At 43.0% G+C, this 13808-nt stretch overlaps 1 protein-coding gene across 2 annotated transcripts in view; it reads left to right on the top strand.

Annotated features, from left to right (window-relative positions):
• STEAP2 (STEAP2 metalloreductase) overlaps positions 1-13808 on the top strand; it is a 40123-nt gene that overhangs the window by 7097 nt on the left and 19218 nt on the right. The window contains exon 1 of one of the 2 annotated variants that reach the window (XM_074192852.1): positions 1526-1602. The exons of the other annotated variant lie outside the window; for it this stretch is intronic. The gene's annotated coding sequence lies outside the window, so the exon portion shown is untranslated. Of the gene's footprint in view, positions 1-1525; positions 1603-13808 lie in introns of those variants that run through there. 2 annotated transcript variants of the gene reach the window in all.

The raw sequence follows: 13808 nt of genomic DNA, 5'->3' as shown, positions 1-13808 counted from the left end.
TTTTTTATTCTATAAAACTCTATTTAAATGTGTATTTTTAAAAAAGTAGTTACTATGCAAAGGGCAGAAAGAATTGTTTTAGAACAATTCTCCCAATCTTTTGGATTAAAATTAACGGGAAGGGGAGCTAAATAATCCCTGAGCCTGTCCCAGTTTCTCCAAAAAAATTGTCAACATCCCAAATGTTTTGGAAATCCTCTTCTAATGTCTTTAAGATTTTTTCATATTTAAAAAAATAGATTATCCTTCTGAAAAATTACTGATTCTCTTCCAAGCTCAATTGATTCATATGTTTGTGGAATTACTCTGTTTCAATACATTAAGATATAGCTGTGGTAATACATACATGTATATTATACAACTAGAAATATATGGTTTCCTCAAGGCTACATTTTTATTCTGCGACATCAGTGTATCTGGGTGGCCGGGATGAAAATAATTTTAAGGGCCACGCAGCTTTGGTTTTATTTTCAGTGCTTATAGCTGCATCAGCACCCCGGGTCAACGAAAGTTAACAAAAATTAAGTTGCTCTTGGTGCATCTTCTAGAGGGTTAGTAAAGGCGGGAACCATTGGAATGTCTAAGTGGCCCGGTTATAAGAAGACTTGAAGAAAGATCTTTTCCACAATTCTAAGTCGCTTCACCCTGATTTCCTCCCATCTCGGCCCTTCTCGGGTCGTCCTGATTCATCTCTGGAGGCTGGATCCAGGTGGTTCTGGAGGAGAAGTGAGGCTGGGGACTTAGCACGGCCCCCTTGCTGGGATCTAATTCACAGGCTCCGATGTCTTGGTCTTCTAGAAAGGACAAAGCTCCTCCTCCCTCCTCACCACCTCCCCTCCTCCTCACCTCCACCCACCTCCTCATCCTCACCTCACCCTCCTCCTCCTCACCCTCACCCCCTCCTCCTCCTTCTCCTCACCCCCTTCTCCTCACCCCCTCCTCCTCACCCTCCTCCTCCTCATCCTCAACCCTCACCACCCTCCTCCTCCTCCTCACCCTCCTCCTCACCCTCACCCCCTCCTCCTCACCCCCTCCTCCTCACCTCCCCCCCTCCTCCTCCCTCCTCCTCTCCTCCCCCTCACCCCCTCCTCACCCCTCCCCCTCCCCCCTCCTCCTCCCCCTCCTCAGGGGCGGGTTCCTACGGCTTGAGGTGCAGGTGGTCCCCAGCGGCGCGGCTCAGTGAAGGCCCCGGAGGGGGGTGCTTGCGGGCCGAGGCGGACTAGCGGGGAGGGGTCTGGAGGGTCCCTGGGGGGGCAGCGCCGAGCGCCCCCGAGTGGAGCCGAGGTCCGGGGGCCGCGAGGGCGGGAGGCGCCGCCCCCTCCTCAGCCGCGGGCCCTGGCCCCGCAGGCCCGGTGCGGCTCGAGGGGGCGGGCGGGCACCCGGCTCCCAGCGGGCGGGCACCCGGCTCCCAGCGGGCAGCCAGGTGCCCCGGGGGAGGAGCCTGCGCGGCGGCGGCGGGAGGAGCCGGAGCAGCCGGAGCAGCCGGAGCGGGCATGAGGCGCGCGGCCTTCCTCCCTGGCTGCTGCTCCGGGGAAGCGGCGGGCACGGCGGCGGAGGGCATAGAGGCCTCCCAGCCCGGAGCCGGGGGCGCCGCGGAGACAGGTGAGGCCCCCGCCCCCCGCTCGGGTGCCCGGGGCGCCCCGGCCCGAGCTGCCCCAGCCCGCGGACAGGCGGCTCCCGGAGGCCCCCTCCGACCCGGGAATCACACTGGCCGATGGGCCCCCGGGGGAACCTCCCGGCGCCGTGGGGAGGGGTCCTGCCCCAGAACCGTGCTTCTCTGTCGGGGGGAGGAGGGGCGGGAGGCCGGGGGCAACTTTTAGGGCCGGCCGCCTCATCCCCTTGACCTTCATCTTCACGCCCCTCCCTCCCGGGCTCGGGCCGGGCCCCCCGAGCGCCCCGTCCGCCTCGGCCCGCTGGCAGAGGCAGCTGCCTGGGCCCAGGCCGCGTCCAGCCCAGACCCCCGGAGCCGCCACCCCAAGGCAGAGCCGCGGTCTGAGGTCTGCTGCGGGATGTGACCTTGGGCAGGAGGGCAGCGCCTCCCCCCGACTCCGGGTTCCCCGTCTGTAAAACGAGCAGCGGCCACCTTCGGGTCGGGGGCATTAACCAAATACCATATTGAAGGCGAATGAAACAGTAAATAATATACTGAGTAAGATAAGAGATGTAGAGGTTTCACAAGCAAACCTTTATTCCGATGAGCCACTGTCGGTGTTTTACAGAATCCTTTGCCAGTTAAGATCCTCCAAACGAAACCTAATTGGTGCTTCTGCATGTTTGTTCTACCTTTTCATGGGCATTATATAGTTCTTTATTTTTTAAGGGGGGTTTTTTGGCAAGGCAAATGGGGTTAAGCGACTTGCCCAAGGCCACACAGCTAGGTCATTATGAAGTGTCTGAGGCCGGACTTGAACTCAGGTCCTCCTGACCCCAGGGCCGGTGCTTTCTATCCACTATATAGTTCTTTAAAAGGAGAAAGGAAGGAGAATTATAATTCAGCATGATGAGTTTATTTTTATTCTGCAATGTAAATGTTACAGGTGGACTGAATGGAAGTAAATGAGAAAGACCTGTGTAAATCATTGGCCTAGTAAGTAGGTCGGGAGTTTGACTCAAAGGGATAAAGACTTAGTTTGCCCCAGAGAAATCAAAGAGTTGACACCATCGGTAGAAATTTCTTATCTAAAACTTCCCACGGTGATGATGTCACAGGTTCAGTATTAAAAAAAAGAAAATCATTTCCACTAAGAAGTAAGAATTTAAACATGCTAAAGGCATACCCTCACTTAGGATCTCAATTTGTTCTTTGAAAATTCAGGATTAAGCAAAATAATGTTATAGGGGGCAAGTACTGAAATGGATGGATGATGGCTCAGTAGGGTCTTAAAGCATAGGGAATGCCCTTCTGGCAAATGATTGACTCAGTTTGTCTTGTCTTTTAATACTGAAATCCTCTGGCTCAGAGAAAATAACCTTGGAAAAAGTTGGGAAAAGTTGGAGAGATGGGAGGGGAGAGGCAAGATAAAGAATAAGCGCAGTCACATTTCTGAGTCTTCTGGGAGATAACTCGGTATTGGAGAAAGAGGCCTAGCCTGGGAGTCACAAGTCCTGGGTTTTAACCACAGCTCAGCACTAGTTGTGTAACTACTGAGGCCTTCCCATCATCATCTGTCAAGTGAAGGAATTCTACTGGATAACCTCCTAGATTATTGATGTTCATAAAAGCTCTTCAGCCCACCATCTCTTCAGGCAGTATAAGTCCAAATTTCTTGTGAACAGTTGTTACTAACCATTTCCTAGGCCACTCTGTAGGGTGGAAGGTTTAGAGAAGTGGCCTGCCCACACTGAACAAGGAATTTCTTCACCAGCAACCAAAAAAGGGGTAAAAAGAAAGGGACAAAGGTAGGAAATCACAGATTCAAATCGTCTAATCCAACCGTTTCCTTTGACAGTAGAGGAAAGTGACTTCGCCCAAGGTCACACAGGCACAAAGAAGGAGAGATGTAGCTGAGCCTAGGTCTTCCCAACTCAGCTGAATCCATCCCTCTAACCATTGCGCCATACTGCCTCAGGTGAAAGGCTGAGTTTGGAGAAGAGTGAGCAAGTTATTTGACTGGAGGGGAGATTGGAAAAGATAGACCTACAAACTAAATAAGGAAGGGCAAACTGAATACAAGCTGAACAGAACTTTAAAGCCAAATGGAGGAATTTGTATCATCTTCAGGGCAATAAAGAATCACTAGCATTTTAGCAGAGCTATTTTAGTAGTCCTGGGGAAGATGTATTTGGAGAAGAAAGGGACTATAAATCTAGTCTGACTGCAGTTATCTGTGTTAGAGGTAATGAGGACAGGGACTACGGTGAGAACTATGTGAATGTAAAGAAGTAGATAAATGGGAGACATGTCATGGAGGGCAAATTGATAAGGCATAACAAATGATTGGATTTGGAATGAAAAGTTAAAGATGATTTGAAATTACAAACTTAATTTTCCTCAACATAAATACAAGAATTTGGTGAGGTAAGGCTTTTGGAGGGAAAGAGTAGAGAAGGTGAGTTGGTGTCAAACTTGTTTGTTTTGAGAAAGGTCCAGGACATCCCTGGGGAGATTTGCAGAGGCAGCTGGTGAAGTGAGGCTAGAACTCAAGAGAGAAATTAGTGTAGATATATTGATTTAGGCGGTATTTCTGTAGAGGTGATAACTGAATGTGTAGAAACTGATAAGACCACCAAGTGAAAGGGTATAAGGGGAAAAAAAGAGCTAGAGGGGACTCCCATGCTTGGATGGTGAGACATGGATCATGAAGAGGAAAGAGAAAAAAGTAACAAGTTTTTATTATGCACCAGGTGGGCAGCTAGATGACTTAGAGGATGAAGTGCTGAGCTTGGAGGAAGATCTGAGTTCACAACATGCCTCATTCATAAATAGTCATAAATAAATGAATGTACTAGCTGCTTTACCGATATCTCATTTGATGCTCATAACAATCCTGGGAGGGAGGAAAGAAACTAAGGCAAACAGAGGTCAGACAGCTAGTGAGTCTCTTGAGGGTTGGATCTGAACCCAAGTCTTCTTGATTCATCATAGCACCACTTAGCTGTTCAGCATAGGGGAGTGAGCAGGGAGAGGTCAGATTAGAAGGGAGCCCGAAGGTGAGTGCCTTCAAAGTGGAAGAAAGAGGAAGTCTCTGAGAGGAGACTGGGTAATCAGTTAAGCTGAAGCAGCAAAGGGTCGAGAAAAATGAATGCTTAGGAATGAAGGTTATGTTTCATACAAGCTACCCCTGCATAGGCTGGCTCATAGTTAATTGAGAACCAAAAGCTATTTGACTGCATGCATATCAGCTAGAAGAAATTCCATAAGGATCCCTTTGAATGCTGACCTTTGACAAATACCATATGAAGACAAAATTGCTTCTACAGCCGTGGAGGTGGAATGTCACTTATTATGTAACATCCTGGGAAGTGAAGAGAAGACACAGAATGTCAGACATTCCAAAGTCCGACTGTCACTTCTGTGATGTTAGTATTGCCTCTGTGGGTTCAAGAATATTCTTTCATGCCGCCTTTGAATGGAGAAGAAGCACAATAGTCTACACAGAGGCAGGAGTGCAGAACCAAAGGAAGGTTCATTCAGGAGCTGATGACAAACCTAATCTGGCTCACTTGGGGATGCTTAAAAGATGTGATTGGTGTAGAGATCTAAGGAGGCTCTGCAGTCTAAAAAATACCAGGATTGCAGTCAGTCCCTGAATTTGAATCTTGCCTTCGTTATTTATTTGTGTTGCCTGAACAAGTGGTTTAAACCCCCCCCCCCCAGCAAGCTTCATTAACTCATTCATGAAATGGAGCCGGTAATACTTGGACCACTTGCCTCATAGCAACCCTGTGAGGATCAGGCGGGATGCTGTATGTTAACTAATAAGTGCTATATAAATAAGGGGTGGAGACCAGACCTCTGTATCAGGAACTCCCATATGAGGAGACTTCCTTCATCAATGCAGGTTGGCACTTTCTCTGCAACCTCTCGACCTGGTCCCCCAGAGGCTGAGCAGCTAGCAGAGTGTTGGGGGGAATAGTAGTCTTGTCCTAGGAGAAGGCAGACTTCTGCCATAGAAAAAAAAATTTTTTCTTTTCCCCCCTTTTGTTCTTGTTCTTTTACAATATGACTACCATAGAAATGTTTACCATGATTGTATGTGTATGACCTATATCAGATTACAGAAGAGAGGGAGGAAGAAAATTGTGAATTCGACATCTTATAGTAAATGAATGTTGAAAATCATCTTTACATGTAATTTTTTAAATGGGGGAGAAGACAAACCTCATACTGTAGATGGTTTCTCCTCCTCAGAGAAACTGTCTGGGCCAAAACCAGCTCTGTGAGGCCCAGAACCCTTTGCTGTTATCTCAGATCCTGTGGGATAGGGGGTGGGGAATGATCTGCTTTTCTTCCCTTTGTAAGAGACAATAAGAAGTTCTGGGTGATCTTGCCATATATGAAAGGAGAATGAGTTGTCTTGGTTTTGATTTTTTTTAATTTATTGAAAGTACAAGGGGTGGCTAGGTGGCATAGTGAATAAAGCACCAGCCTTGGAGTCAGGAGTACCTGGGTTCAAATCCGGTCTCAGACACTTAATAATTACCTAGCTGTGTGGCCTTGGGCAAGCCACTTAACCCCATTTGCCTTGCAAAAATCTAAAAAAAAAAAAAAGTACAGTAAAACTTTTAACTGGAGCCCTTGGGGAACAAGAGTAAATTTTTCTGGTTAAGTCTGATTTAGTCAGAAAATTTTCATTGTACCTCCCCTTCATGCCGAGAATCTCTTGTAGTCTGCATAAAATGTCAGTTAGGTTCCAGAGTGAATAAAGCACTAAACTGGAGATAAGAAAAAGCTGAATTAGAATCCTGAGTCAAATAGTAACTGCAGGGACTTTGGGCAAGTCACTGAACCTCAGCCTCAATTTCTGCACCTGAAAGGTAGGGAAAATAAGAGTACATACCTTTACTGGGTTGTTGTGAGGATCAAAAGAATTATTGTACATAAAGCACTTTGAAAACCTTAATTAAAATACTATTTAAATGTTAACTGTCATCATTTTGATTGGAGCATCATCCCACCCAATCTCATCATCATCATTCAGAACACTAGAACTTTCTTTGTAATAACCCTGTAAGATGGATAGTTTAAGAATCAATATGCCCATTTGCAGATGAGAAAAACAGAATATCATACAGGTAGTATGGCTTGCCCACCAATCATAAAACAGCAACATCAGATCCGTGATTTAAACTAGTTCTTCCCTAGGACTCAGGTCCAGCTTGCTTTCTATTATATCTTGCAGCCTCCTTCAGCTTTGTCAAAGCATAACCACCTTCTGTCCTAAACCTCCCACCATCCCACCTCCACCCTCAGCAACTTCAGACAAGGTTAAGATCATGGATTGGAAGATTTAGAGCTGGAAGAAACTGTCTTTTCCAGTCTCTTCATTTTACAAGTGAGGACTCTGGTCCAAGATCACATGGCACACATTGGCTCACCTTGGGAACCTCCTTTCTGCTTCATGGTGTCCCTCACTTGCCAATACAGCCTCCAGCTAAACCGGCTTAAGTCTTGTTGACTTCCCTCACTCATCCCCAGTTGCTCAGCTTCAACAGAAATGAAGGGTCCTCATTTTATGCTTCCTACTCCATAGTCCCTGCTGGCTCAGAACTGTCTCCACCTAGCATCTACCCCTCCCATTTCCTCACAGTTTAATCCAAAGTTAAATTAAATTAAATTAAATTAAAGTTAATCCAAACTCTTATTTTCTTGTCCCTAATTCTCCCACCCCCCAGCCTCATCTCCCAAATTCTTAGTTCTTCTGAAACCCACCAATCCAAATAACACTGTTTTACCTAATATCATGATTTTGTGGCATCAGCCGATGACAATAGACAAACTAATTCCCCCATTGGAATGCTTTTACCCCTTAGATGGTACATATTAATAAATAGGTAAAATGGAGAGAGCACTAGATTTAGAATCAAAAGATTTCAGATCCCAGTGTTGTTATTTATTATCCCTGTAACCTTGGACAAGTCAATTATCCTTGGGGGGAGAAGGTTTTAGTTCCCACAAGCAAATTATAGGAAAGTGGTCTGAAAGGTTGTGTATGAATCTCAGGAAATACACTGGAAGTGGTTTCTCTTAGACTGATCTAATATTGCTTTCTAGTCATTTGACTTTTTTCTACTAAAAGATGATTCCTTTAAAAAAAAAAACCAGAATGTTTGATAATTAAATATCCTAGTCCGGTTCAGTTCAGTGAAGTTTTCATGTTGACTCCCCCATTAGATTGGAAACTCCCTGAGAGCAGGGACTGATTTTTCCTTTTTATATATAACCTCATTGCTTAACCCAGCACCTAGTCCATTGTAAGTGCTTAAGAAATGCTTATTGGATTAACTAGAAAGAAGCCCCGTTTACTTGGTATAAGACCTGCCAAAATGCATGCTACAGTCACAGAGAGGCTATGGTGAGATTTTAGTAGAGGAATTTTAAAACTTAAATTTAGGGGAAAATATTTCAAGTGAGGATGCATTGTAAATAACCAGAAAGTTTTGACAGTGTCAGAGCATTTCATAATACAACTTTCATAGACTAGAAACTGTAAATAAACAGCCAAATAATAGTCTTGCTTCAGCAAATCACATTTCTTATTTCCCAAAATAATATTCACTGTCGTTCTTGCTTTTTAGAAAGTGTCTCCACTTGTTTATGGACTTTTTCCCATAGGTCCACAAATGCTTTCTGAAAACATTAAATTCATTTTAGCTTAGTTTAATGTCACAGAGGTACAAATTCACTTCATGTGATAGTTATAAAAAGGTATTCAATTCCAGTAGCCCCCAAATCAGAATCCATCGGTAGGGAACTGTTTGAGAAAACAATACTGTGAGACTAGGATATTATCAACCTTCCTTAGAAAGACCCAGAGAGGGGCAGCTAGGGGGTGCAGTGGATAGCCCTGGAATCAGGAGGACCTGAGTTCAAATCCAACCTCAGACACTTAATAATTACCTAGCTGTGTGACCTTGAGCAAGTCACTTAACCCCTTTGCTTAGCAAAAAAAAACAAAAAAAAAGACCTAGAGTAATATGTCCCCCTCAGTCTCCCTTCCTTATCTGAGAGAAAGCTTTCAGAACCCAAGTTAAAAGGGGATTCTGAGGGGCGGCTAGGTAGCATAGTGGATAGAGCACTGGCCTTGGAGTCAGGAGTACCTGAGTTCAAATCTGGCCTCAGACATTTAATAATTACCTAGCCGTGTGGCCTTGGGCAAGCCACTTAACCCCATTGCCTTGCAAAAACTAAAAAAAAAAAAGGGGGGGATTCTGCCCTTTTAATTAGAGGCTTGACTATAGCAAGCTTAGGAAAACATTGCTGCACACTGAAAGCTTTTTCCAGTGCTTAAAGCTCATTTAGTTGAGGCTAAAAATAGCTAAAACTCACTTACCTGAGTTGGATTTGAAATAAGGTTTTAATGGATAGTGACGAATTTAATTAGAGCCCACCCCATGGACCATGTCCTTGGGAAAAGACATATAGAAATGTCTAAAGGCAGTAGAGGCCAGAAAATATAAATTCATATTTATGTGGTCAATGAAATGTATAAATCACTCTCATCATCAGATAACATCACAATAAGATTATCCTCATGTTACTAAAGGTCTTGGGAGAGTGAATGTCTTGTCCATAAGCACACAGCTGGTAAGTGTTTGCGGCCAGGTTTAAAGCCAGGTCTCTTCACTGGATGTCAAATGTTTTCTCTGACTTCCTATGCAAGTCTTATGCATCCTCAGGAGGAAACAAGATCAGGGGATGGGAGTAATCCATTTTGGCTAAAACAGGACTGAAAAGATGGGTCAGGGCAACATTTGAGAAGGCCTAAATACCAAATGAAGGACGTTTATATTTTATATTGTAGCCAAGGGGAGCCACTGAGGATTTTTGATGAGCAGATCACCTGTAAAAAACCCTATTCATTATGATGGTTATAATGGCAGTGGACATAGGGTGGGTTGTAGAGTGGAAAATGCAGAGTAAGGGGGCTCAGTTATGAGACTATTAGAAAGACTTGGGTGAGAGGTGATACAGACCTGAGCTAGAATGGCTGGAAGTGAACATAGAACAGAGGAAATTGGAGCAAGAAGTCTGCTACGAGAATTTGGCAGTTTGGCTATTGATAATAAGAAACAGGGAACGATGACTCGTTTAGCTGACTGAAAGCATGGTATAGGGCATCTCCTGGAAACCACGTGGAAGGAGAGGAGCTGGTTTCTAGGAAGAAGGTGGTGACTTGTCAGGATCAGTAGATAGAGAGGTAGCACCAAGGTTAAGGGCAAGGTCAGTACTGGAGGCCAAGAGGAGCCTTGAAGGTGACAGAGAAGAAGGAAAGGTGGAAAGAGCACCAGGAGACCAGTGTCCCTGGGGCAACTCAGAGGAGGTGAGTCTCTGGCTGTGCATCAGGATGGAATCTTCCATCTTCTCAAAGACCAGCGCCTTCTTAGATGTGTTTGCCAAAGTCAGGGATCCTGGGAGTGGTCCATTTCTCTTCCCCTTCACCTCAAACTCTCATCCTAGATAAAACCAAAAATAGTGGAGAGCATATACAGGTTGGTTTTTTTGTTGTTGTTGTTTTTTAAGAAATAAAGAAAAGTGTCTAAAGACTTCTTCAGATGTTTCCATAGTTGTTGGCAATAAACATGGTGATTAAATGTGCTTTCTTTTTGTAATATTTAATTAAAAACTCATGTCAGTTTTAAGATAGAGAATTAATTTATTCATGCTGTAGCTATAGTTTCTAAACTGTTCTTTTTTGGATTGAATTCAAGTTCTCAATGAGTCAAGATTTAGATTTTAGATACAGAAGGTTAATATTTTTGAAAACACAGTAATGACTGATATCTAGAGATTAATTAAATTAAGGTTGCCTTCAAACAATGTCACTAAACATAACTATCAGTTGTCATTATAACCATAGAATGGAAATGCTGATTAAGAGAGCTCAGTTCTGAGACTGTTAAAAAGGCCTTGTGATGACTGTTCAATACCAAGGGGAGGGGGTGGGCAGGGAGGATGGAAGGAAATGATGTAACTTAAAAATATACATAAGGATGAATGTTGAAAAACTTTCATAACATATAACTGGAAAAATCAAATAAAATATCAATTGAAAGGAAAAAAAGACTTAGGTGAGAGGTAATGAAGTGACAGGAAGCAAGCAGAGAACAGAAGGAACTGGCAGAAAGCCGGAGATTTATGATGAGATTTGAACTCATGACTTCCTGGTTCACTGTTCTATCTATTTACCATAAGTATATGATGATTTATAGAAGGTATGTGAACTTGCTTTGTGAACTCTCCAGGCTCCTTGGCCAGTCTGTGAAACTCTGGGCAAGTTCATTCCAAAGCCTGCTTGCCTTAGTTTCCTCAACTGTACAATGGTGACGGTGATAGCCCCTCTCTCCCAGTTGTTACAAATAGGAGATATTTGGAAAGTACTTAGCTTAGTGCTTGAAACATGGTAGCTATTGTTATCATCGTCATTGTTACATTTTTGAACTTCTCTACCATGAAAGAGTTTGCTTGAATTTATCAAAAGAGCCCCCAGATCTGCTGACTTGGCCTGGGTTTCTCAGGGCCCATCAGCCTCACTTTGCAGAGAATGGTTTGTCTTATGTCCTAAAATTTGTCCTCCCCCACATCTATACCCACTCACAAAAACAATAGCCAGTTTTTGAAGCTTTAGGGGTAGCCAGGGGATGAGGAGGGATTTTCCCAAGCTGGCTGGTGCCTGTTTCCCAGTTTAGGCTTTGGACTGGATTAAGCCAGGGTAAATCTGATCATGGCCAATCCTCTTGGCATAGATACTATGAAAACTGCTTTGTGAAATGAATTTTATACAAAGAAGGAAGACAGTTGGAGTCATTTTTATCCTCCCCAAACTCCAAGTCATGCCTGCTCCCCTTCACTCCTCTGCTTGCAGTGGGGTAAGACTTTTTTAATTCAACTCCTGAGGGGCTAAATCTTGAAGAGACTTGTAAGGGGCAGAGCATCAAGGAAGCCAGCCCCCCACCCCCATTCTGATTATAACTTGTGTCTCTGGCCAAGCCACTTACTTGATGTCTTTCAGACTGTTTCCTTACCTTTAAAATGGGATAATAATCATTTACCTCAGAGTGGTATTGTGAACATCAAATGAGTAAATAGATGTAAAGAGTTTAAACCATTATCTTAATTTTAACTATGCTCTTTAATAATAAGCATTAACTATAGGTATCCTTATAACTAGAAAGGTTGTCTTCTCAAGTTTTTCAATACCAAAGAGTAGCATTGACACCAGGGGAAAAAAATAACTTCTTAAAATTGCATTTACTAATCTATTACATTTATTCTAAAAAGTCGATTTTGGACATACAGAAATAGACAATCCCTGGCTTTGGTTTCACAAAGCCAAAAAAAGGCACATTTCCTAATATTTCACAGTATTCAAACTCTGGCCACACAATCCATTAGTGTGTTGTATCCTTCAGAGTGGGATACGTCAGCTGTTAACATTACAAGAAATGATGTAATAGGGAAAGCAAAGGGGATTTTCATTTGAAAACAAGTGTTCTTTCTGGGCTGTCTGGCTTATTTTCTAAAGTTAACTTATTAAATGCATAAACATATATTTGGATCTTTGATCAGAAAGAAAAATAAATATAGCTTAATTTTTCTCCCAAAAGAAAACCTCATTGTGGTTTTTTTATTCAGGAAATGAAAATGAGGAAAGAAATTTTCTTTCTTGTGGCAAAAGAAAGATCTTTGGATATTTTTTAATGTATCATTGCAACTCCCTTTCCTAAAAGATCTATGAGATGTTTTGTTAGCACCAACAAGAAACCAAGTGAACATTTGAAGAATGCTGCAGTGTTGATGCCTATTTATTTTTAAGAAAAAAAAGTAATTCCTTAATTTAATTGTTCAGTACTATATTCAATCTCTGCCACTTCTCCTTTGGCCATATAATACTATGATTTCTCTAGGATTTTTCAACTATGAAAAAAATATAATATATATGTATATATATATATATATATATATATATATATATATATATATATATCCTCATCCTTCAGGGAAGTACAAGAAGATAGGTGTTTCTCAACCACAAGAAGAAATAATCATCCTAATAGCAATAATAAATTATTTTGGGTTAGTAAGTAAATGAATGAATAGAATTTATTAACTGCTTACTTTGTGTCTAACATTTTGCTTAGCACTTGGGATATAAATGAAGAAGCCTAGCCTTGCCCTCAAAAGCTTACATTGTAATAGGGGAGTGGTAGTCAGGGAAGGGAATTAGGGTTTGTGAAAAATCACAAAGATGGTGAGTGGACAGATAAAATGGTCCATTAGCAGAGGCTGAAGTTGTGATTTGATTAGAGTTCTCAGACTAATAGGCTTCAGGAGTAAGGGCATCAAGTTTAGCCAAAGACCAGAAAATGGTGGGGATGAGAGCAGAGCCCAGTGACCTTAGCCCCTCCCAGAGGCTCCTACCTCTGGTTCTGGTTTTGTCTTAGGACATAAAGGAACGTATTAATTGCCAATTAAACACAACTGAACAGATACTGAAGCCCTGTTTTCAGAAAACAGTACCATAAATATAGCTTCAAGAATTGGCCCCTCATTGCAATATCAAATTGGCCATTTACCATGGTGGTAGTCACAAGGGTTAAACCAGAATGAAGACAGGCCTGAGGAACTCACTCTAAGCAATTGGGAAGGCCAAAGGAGAAGTGGCAGAGATTGAAGTTGGATGGTTCTAGAAGTACCAAGTATATGATGAAAGCACAAACTGGGGAGGTGGAAAACCTGAAGGGATGAATTTCTGGTCCTCAGCCCAACCCAGAGAATGAAGTGTTCCAAAAAGAATAGAAGAGGGGTTCCAGAGGGGAAAAAACAAAGGGAAATGATGTAGAGAGGAAAAAATTTGTAACTTGTGTCAAGATAGTAGAAAGTGACAGAGAAGATAGGAGAGTTCTAACAATCAAACATTTGTTTGAAACTAATAAGTCTAAGACTCTATATATGGGAGAAATGAACTGTCTCAAGAAAAAACTTCCTATGTTCAGAGGAATGTTGGTGGGAATCCACTGGTCCCATTAGAGGATATACCAGCATATAAAAGAAAGCTCATCAGCAGCACTGATATTGTTATCTCCCCACTGAGGAACACTGAAGTTCATTGCTCTGACCCAAACCACAGGTAGTCTTCTCAAGGCAA

Source organism: Macrotis lagotis, chromosome 7 (assembly GCF_037893015.1).
Source record: "Macrotis lagotis isolate mMagLag1 chromosome 7, bilby.v1.9.chrom.fasta, whole genome shotgun sequence".
NCBI classification, from domain to species: domain Eukaryota; kingdom Metazoa; phylum Chordata; class Mammalia; order Peramelemorphia; family Peramelidae; genus Macrotis; species Macrotis lagotis.
This window is presented reverse-complemented; position numbering and strand designations above follow the sequence as displayed.